The sequence below is a fragment of the Folsomia candida genome, unplaced genomic scaffold (assembly GCF_002217175.1).
Source record: "Folsomia candida strain VU population unplaced genomic scaffold, ASM221717v1 Fcan01_Sc012, whole genome shotgun sequence".
Classification (NCBI taxonomy): domain Eukaryota; kingdom Metazoa; phylum Arthropoda; class Collembola; order Entomobryomorpha; family Isotomidae; genus Folsomia; species Folsomia candida.
This window is the reverse complement of record NW_019091204.1, coordinates 1647366-1656004: the sequence shown is the minus strand read 5'-3', so window position 1 is coordinate 1656004 and position 8639 is coordinate 1647366. Positions and strand designations below refer to the sequence as shown.

The following is an 8639-nucleotide window of genomic DNA, read 5'->3' as shown; positions in this document are numbered from 1 at the left end:
TAAACACTTAATAATTGCTGCAAATATCAGTAAGGGTTGTACAAACACCAATTGACTTGAATTGACTACAGAACATACAAACCCGACAAATTAATTACCTGAATTAATTAACTAACTTATTTAATTCAGCTAAACTATGTAAATAAGTTTGTAACAAAATTTAGTTATGTAAAAAAAATTGTGTAAAAAATACATATGTATGCAAAAGACGATGCCCAATTTGTAGCATATATAATGCAATAAAGAAATTTAACATATGCATTCATCTAATCCTAAAGAGATCTACAACATGAGTACAATAACATCGACGGTATCTACGTATTACAAAATATATAAGAAATTAGAATATCAAGGAATTGATATTTTTACCCAATAAATTCGACTCGCTTATCTACCAATCCTCAATAAATAGTAAATAAATAGTCAATAAATAAATAAATCTATTATATTATACCTATTATATTATATTATATTATATCTATTATGTATCTATTATAGTCAATAAATAAATAGTCGGCAATAAATATGTACAATTAGAGTCAAACATATTAAGGCTGACGATGCGTTAGCCTTAATATGTATGAAAATGAGGATCACATGCACTACATTATGTTGTGCCTACATATGCATGCTGATTAATGTGCATGGTCTTAATTTGTGCTATGTGCGCTGTTAATTTTATAAATTAGTGGGTGATACATATTTAGCGCAATGTTTTGAATGGAATTATATGTAATCATTCATTGTTAACTGCATAAACATAAGTATGTATGTTTAAAAAAGTTGAAAATCTATAATTTACATATATGTATGTAGGTTTGCACATGTTAAATAATTTTCATATTCTTTTCTGATGAAATTGCAAGGCCACCAGAACCGTATTCGTATTTGTTATTCTGATTCACTCAAGGAATAGAAGAGTTCGGTGCAGGGTAAAACTAATTCCCATTTATCGCATTTGTATGTAGCCAAGTGTGAGTTGACAATAGTAAATTTTTTAATGTGAAGCTATGCACATAGTATCCCGTTAAACTACATTCATTTCGAAGTTACTGATGTCAATTTGAGATTTGTTTTAGATGATAATCATCTCATTAGCATACGTACATACATATGTATAAAAAATTGAGGAACAATTTAACTCGAAAATATCAACACTATTACTTTTCACGTGAAAAATACTCACTGCATCGTCAGTCTAAGCAAAAAGAAAAAATTTCAACTCAAACCAGCATAGGCCATAAAATTGAAGTGATCAGCAACCGTGACGTGTAATAACAATGGAGATCTCCCAACGTATGCTCACAAATTTGGACCAAACTAGCCTCAATCGATCACAAGCTTAATTAGTATGAAATTTGCAAATGGAACTATCTGCCAATGCGCAGGTTTGACGTAGATATTTGCATAAAAACAGAACAAATGAGCAGCAAATTTGGAAAATGAAAAATTTGCCAGCCTTGGGGGTGCGTTTTCTCCTCTTTTGATGCAAATATCTCCGCGAAACCTGCGCATTGGCAGATAGTTCCATTTGCAAATTTCATACTAATTAAATTTGTGATCGATTGACGCTAGTTTGGTCCAAATCTGTGAGCATACGTTGGGAGACCTCCATTGTATGTCGAACCACGAATTTAGAACTATGCGCATTGCAGGAAAACCCAGTGCCTCGAACACAAATGGGGGGACTAAAGCATCAGGACAAAGAGGACATGTCGAATCGATAAAACTTCAAGGAAATACTTAAACAATTGAATTAACGATGTTTAGATTTATTTCAAATATTTAAGTAATTACTAACTTTTATCGCTAGCTTTATGACAAAACTAGTAGAAATAAGGATGGATTATGTTCCTATTTGTTTAACTGCTGCACTAATGCCGCTTAGGTCAATCATAAACTATGGGAGTCACTACTCCCGCTCAATGAAATAAATATTGATAGTTTAATGTGGAACCTTACCACGAAATATGAAGAAGCAATAAGCTTTAACGGTCAGGAAGGAAAAATATTTGATTGAATTTAAACTGATTTAATAATCTTACAATGACAAGTAAATCAGTGGTTATATATAAATTATCTAAACTTTCCATTAATCATATCACGATTAAGGTTACAAACGTCCTTCTGGAAGGGTCATTTTGTAGGGAAGTAGCGTCCAATTCATACGCAACCTTCATAATTGCTTTAGTTGCTATTAAGTCGTAGCTTTACGTATTTTATTGAAGCAAACGATTACGTTTCATCAGCTTGTCATGAGGATTTCTTAACTACAAAATAAAAAATCTCAACGCTATTTTGAATGTCTTGCTAAGTTAGACATGCAAAATTTTGAGGTTTCTTGAAGCTACCAAAGAGAGAAATTTATATAAAACTGACCTATGTATATTAACAAAGCTGAATTTATTGAATACTACGTCACACCCGCGATGGCGTAACGCAAATTTTTGTAATTTGTTCTACTGAACAGAATTCTGCGTTTCGTTATTAAAAACACAAATTATTAGAAAAAGTTGAAGGAACATCCACTGGACCTGCAGGCGAGCCTCAAATTTAACCGGATCAAAAGGAAAAATTAAGCTATGACTTCATTGTACATAAATACATATATGTGCTTGACTGAAGCCGAGGTGTAGTCGATTTAGTTGTGATCCGGATCATGAAGTTTGAAACAAATTGAACACCGCGTATCAAAGTATTAATGGGGATTCGAACAAGTTTTGTAGCAAAAGAAGTATGGCTAAGTAAATCATGGTGAGCCAAGACAAGTCACTAGTTAAAATTATGATAGAAATTCCAAATTATGCATCTAAACTACAAAGTATGGGAGCAGTAGTTGCTGATGAGATGTAGGTCGCAAATATTATTTTCAGCATATTGATTAATACCTTTGCTCAATTTCGAGACTCTTGGACGTTAGTGAGATTGTGAAACAACATCAGCTCTTCTTTTCGCCAGGTTAAAAATCTGGGAGTTAGAAGGTCGAGAGACTTACAAAAATGCTCCACGTATTGAAGACATAAAAGCAGTCAATGTCACTTGTGCAAATTAAAGTGACAATGGAAAATTTAGTGCACTTTGAAAGATTCAGCCAAGAAAGTACAGAAATTTTATGATAAATTAAGGACCCTACATGGCTGGTCGAACTGAGTTATCTTTGACTTCATGACTCTGGTGCGAATCGTCATTATTGCACCCGGAAAGACTGGTTTTTTGAACATGAAGAATATCCATGCCCGAAATCGATCAACATGGCCAACTCTCTCAAGCTCCTATGGGACGGACGTAGTAGCAGTTAAAGCACTTACAAACAAAGTTTGGATGGATAAATCTATCAACCAAGTTGAATATATGCCACGAAGAGCGAAGTTACTGTACGAAAACGTTCTTATGTACAAAGGTGCATTCTATTCGTCAACAAATCAAGAAGAATATTCTTATGATGGTCTCCTCCTCTTGGATGGCCATGATAGCTATCATTTCGCTTGCTAGCGACTTGAAATTTCATGCACACTACCACTAAGATTTATTCCACAACTTATCAGAATTTAGAATCAGAAAATCTTATTATAGAAATCTTCCAATTTCGTACTGGAAAAATTCGCCGATACTAGACAATTTGTAAGATAATTTCCGTCAAGTAGATATCTGTACGCTTCTTTATAATCGTGAATTATTGTACATACAGTGAACTGCAGCATTGCAGCAAGACTCCCATACTTCCGATGCAAAATTTCGCTGGAGCAAAGGACCGTTACCGGCTATATTAAACCCACAAGAACTTGATGGGCCGGGCATTGTGTACGTATACAGAAAAGCTAGGTCAATGTGGTCAAACCCACCAATAAATAACGATCTGAACCTAGTGAAGATCGGTGAAACGCGACAACATGTGGCTACACGTGTTAAGCAGACACAATCAAAGAACAAAGAAAAATACGAAATTCTTTTCCAAATCCCTACTCCTTAGAGGTAAAGTTGATACCACTGATCTAAAATTGATCAATCAACTCCAATCTTGTCTGCCCTATTATCATTGGCCCAGGTGTGGCTTCCCATTGTCTGGTTGCGAAAATGGGCCGTTCTGCCACGGGTGCCGAGGGAATACTTGTCTATTCCATCCATAACAGCTCTATGATTACAACTCATAAACTGCTGCTTGCGTTTAGTTGTGGATATTCAACACAGTACTTAATTTCTTTTTGCAATTCGGCCAGGAACTGGTTTGGTTTGAACCTGACGGATGATGTATCTGTAGAGGCAGATTATAAGCACTTTTGGACCCATTAAAATGATCCCGAGTGGTATTTGTAACGTGTACGCCAACAAACATGAACGTGGCCCATTCATACCCATACATATGTAGCTATTGCGACTATGGGGGAAACAAACAACGCTGTTCTCCATGTAAATCTGTTTAAATATGACAATAACGTCGAGCTTTGCAACTTTGAATAGAAATTGTCCCACAGGTGTGCCATCTAAAAGGTTCCAATAAGTGCAGAAACAGTTTGAGATTCAATAGAAACGTAGCCTGGCATTTGTAATGTGCATAAGTTTAATGCATGTTATATATAAGACGCCGACTATAAACCACAAACCAGCCAAGGTAATTAGGCCCAAGAACAAGCATCACGTTAGAAACATGAAGCGGACCCGCATATTTTAACCATCAAAACTCGTAAAAAGTCGAGTTCTGAGTGAATCATTTTATCGTACAATTGTGAAATTGTGTATGTATACATATACGCAACTAGCTCTTTTGTTTTGCAAAATGAGAATAATTATATTATTTTATAATTCCGGATTGCTGAACGTGTGTCCCTTATGCACTGATGGTAGATTCTACCAGGTGGCGTTTCGCCAGCTGGGCCACAAGAATAAATCCGGCACACAAAAGTCCGACTACTTTTGTGAATACTACTCCGCAAAATGAAATTCTTTTTTGCTAAAGGAATTGTTTTAAGAATGGCATAGAACCCAGAAAAATTGTGCTTCAAGTTTTTCACCTACAAATTCAAAATAACGCTAATTAAGAATTCCCTAAATTGGGAAAGTTAGCCCTAAATTTTTAATTTTAAGAGAAAGACAATGTACGTAAATGTACATGTATTTGTAGCGTAAAATACACATATATTTTACGCTATTTATATATGGCAAATTATGGTAAGGATTTTGTGGTTTGTGTTGTGATAATGTAGCTACATATCAATGAAATGTCGAGTGGAGAGCAAGGAAGAATATTTACAATAATTTGTACACCTTAATATCCTAGCTTAAATCTAACTAAATTAAATTAAATCTTATCTAGTAATCTGTAAGGTTATCGGCTCCATTTTCGCAATTTTTCTCGTCTTTCTGACCTCTTTGCACACTCTTTTCCAATTACGATCCGCATTGTTATATGTACTCTTGTAGATATAGTGTCAATCTATAAATGCAAACTGAATTAATTACTATTATTACTGTTGAAATATTTAACATAAGATTTTGTAAATTTGTAGTTACTCACGAAAAGAAATATTGAATATTTCGCACACCGGTTTAGCTTAATTTGTATTCGAACTTGTATTCAATTTGAGAATGGAATTGGATGGAGATTATAATTATAGAAACTATCAGATAAAAGGAAATACGTACGTACACATTAGTAAACTTAATCATTATAAATTTATGTGATTAAATTAATTTCAGCTCAAAATTAAATACCTTTTCGATGTGCAGTCTTAACCCATTTTGGAGTCCAAGCTTTATCAAGCTTCACAATTTTACGTATCAATCACCTTGCTGGATAAGAAACCACAAATTTTTACGCTTTTCTATCTTCGCAAATCATAGATAAAAATAAAACACGATATGAATTCAATTTTATTTAAAAATTATGTACCATTTTAACAACCAATGTGTGTACTAATCCTGGTTTTAATTTCTTTGTGCGCTTACGCTTACAAGTGTCTGAATTAATAAAAAAATACGAAAAATATTAATTAACGAATTACTTTGTGCATTTGTAATTTTTAGTAAATATACATATATGTATATATTCTGTAAAATTTCCAACAAATTAGGTCTTACCATGAATTCATGTTGTTCAACTTGAAGCTATGATATTCTAGCAGCACTAGTGTTCTTCACCCCACAACAAACCCCCCACTTTATTTAAAATTAAAGAAACTTCACATTTTAGAGGAATAAAATTAAGCCATGTCAAGACAAAAGCATGGTTGAATTAGAAATGGCCACATCTGTCCGTTGGTTGTAGAATGGATTTCTCCGGAATGAATGGAATGTTAAATGAGGCAGAACCCAGTTGGTACGAATTTAGCCCTCTACGATCGTGTAGTTCCGTCAGAGCTTGTGCATCAAGGATGGCATCATGTACATATCTACATAAATATGTACATAATATGACACTCATAAGGTTTGCATGGAAAATGTATGCACACGCTTGGAAATAATTTTACTCTTTTGAAAAGTATGTAAATGCATGCTGAATTATAAATTAAGTAAACTAAACGACTGCAGGGTAAATTTGAATTTATTTACCAAGTTAACTGTACTCTCAATAATTTTTTGACATGATTCTTAGAAATTCACGGTTTCGGTAATAATTTATCACGAAAGGGTGCATGCATACTAGGCTAAGTCCTGCTCAGCCCCCAATGTCAACGGTAATAAAATATTACGGTTTCCGGAGGCAATTCTTGTTACTAGAGTGTTACGATGCGGTTGAATCTTATAGTACCTCTGCCGGTAACAATTATGTCATAAATTTATTGAGATTACAGAATTTATTTAGTGTGCAAAATTTACTAATATAGAATTCAGAGTCCATTTAACTACTTTTAAAGAGTGGGGAGAGAGCCAAGAGAACTCAGGAGAAGCCCGTAACCGTTTATAATAATTTTACAAGTTTGATATGAAAGGTACATATTCAAATTTGTAAGTAAATACTTTTCCACGAGAGGTTTGGATACATAATCTTCGGCAGGATATTGATAAAGAAATATAGGTATGTATGAATGGGTATGTATGTACTTGTGGTGACGTTGCTTATGCATGACTCTTGCTACGAAAGGGTTTGACTAAAAATACTTTTGTTGAATGCTTCACTATTATAAAAATTTCTTGCATGCATTTTACTCACATTATAAATATTCCATATGGAGAAAGGACTGAGGATGAGCCATGAAATGTGTAAAATAAGCTGAATACGCAAGGTAAATTTTTACTTTGCCAAGTATTTGGTATAATGTTCGGCAGTATTTTAACCAAAATTCCTGACTACTTTAGAATTCACATTGTGCAGGCATCGTTCTTCGTATCCATTTAAAATAGGCCTCAAGAAATGAAATGCACAAGTTTAGTAAGTTACATGGTAATACGCATTTGAGCTAAATACGATTGCATATTAATGTACTTAGGTATGTATGTACATACATAATGCAAATTCTGATTATACAGATTTTTTGCAGTTGGCCCATTCCACATGAATGCATATTTTTTTGTTCACATTTTTTTCACATTAGAAATATTGTACTTTTAACAAACTAATTATTTATAATCTACACAATACTCTTCAAAGTCGAATTACTGTCGATTTATGAAAAAATGGAAAAAAAACATGGAAACCCTAATGAATTCACGCATGATGGATTTTCAGGTAAATTAATCTTAATCTGAATTTATTGATTTTGGACGCTTCCATAAAATCTTTTAAAAGTTTTTAACAACCGTGTTGCGTAAAATGTAAATTTAGTATCGACATTACACCAGATTGTCTGAATCCTCACCTGTCAGGCCGGACACCTGACAAATCCCCATCGTTGTGCGGAAACAGAATTATTAGGCGTGACAAGATCCAGCTCGATTCCGATATCGTTGGCCACTCTATAAATTACATCAAGCGTGAAATACATCAAAATCGTGTGGTAACAAAAATGCATCCTTTTTTTCCCATGTGATGCTCATCCCCAGTTGGTTACAATTTGTTACCAAATGCACTCTTAAAAATAATGATACCATTTGCAAAGTAAATGCACTTTCAACTCTTTATTAAGTTCAGTGTTAGAAACCTGGTATATTAAGTCACGCAGGTTGATTTCTAGGCATTAAATTTGCTACCACTTGGTATTAAAATTATACCGGACAGTAGAAATTGGCTACCAATCTGGTAAAAGTTTAATACCGAAATATTACCACACGGTATTACTGATTAATATCACTTTGGTAAAGTTATATGTATATGAATACCGCTGGGTATTATTTTAATACTGGATTTCTAAGAGTGTATTTACAAGATCCAACCTTGAGTAAATTGTAACCAACTTTATTTAGAGCGTTGTACACTATTAGAAATGGGGTTACGATTATAACCAAAAAGTAAGCATATGTGACTCTACCGCCGTGGTTATGAATTTGTCATCGAGTGGTTACAATTGTCACCGACTAATAATAAAGTTTCACCGACTTGGTGTTAAATTGTCACCAGGGCTGATAAATTTATAACCAGTTGGTGACAAATTCATAACCAGGGCGGTTGAGTCACATACGTTTACTTTTTGGTTATAATCGTAACCCCATTTCTAAGAGTGTACATACAAATCCCCTTTAACTCACCCGGTATATCGGATGTTGCC

At 34.0% G+C, this 8639-nt stretch overlaps 1 long non-coding RNA gene across 1 annotated transcript; it reads right to left on the bottom strand.

Moving 5' to 3' along the window:
• Window positions 1-1751: 1751 nt before the first annotated feature.
• Window positions 1752-6299, bottom strand: LOC110855333. The gene is made up of 5 exons (XR_002548440.2): window positions 6076-6299; window positions 5888-5955; window positions 5710-5787; window positions 5513-5615; window positions 1752-5431 (listed from the first exon to the last, which is right to left on the bottom strand). It is a non-coding gene; the product is annotated as an uncharacterized LOC110855333 (long non-coding RNA).
• Between the last annotated feature and the right edge of the window lie 2340 nt (window positions 6300-8639).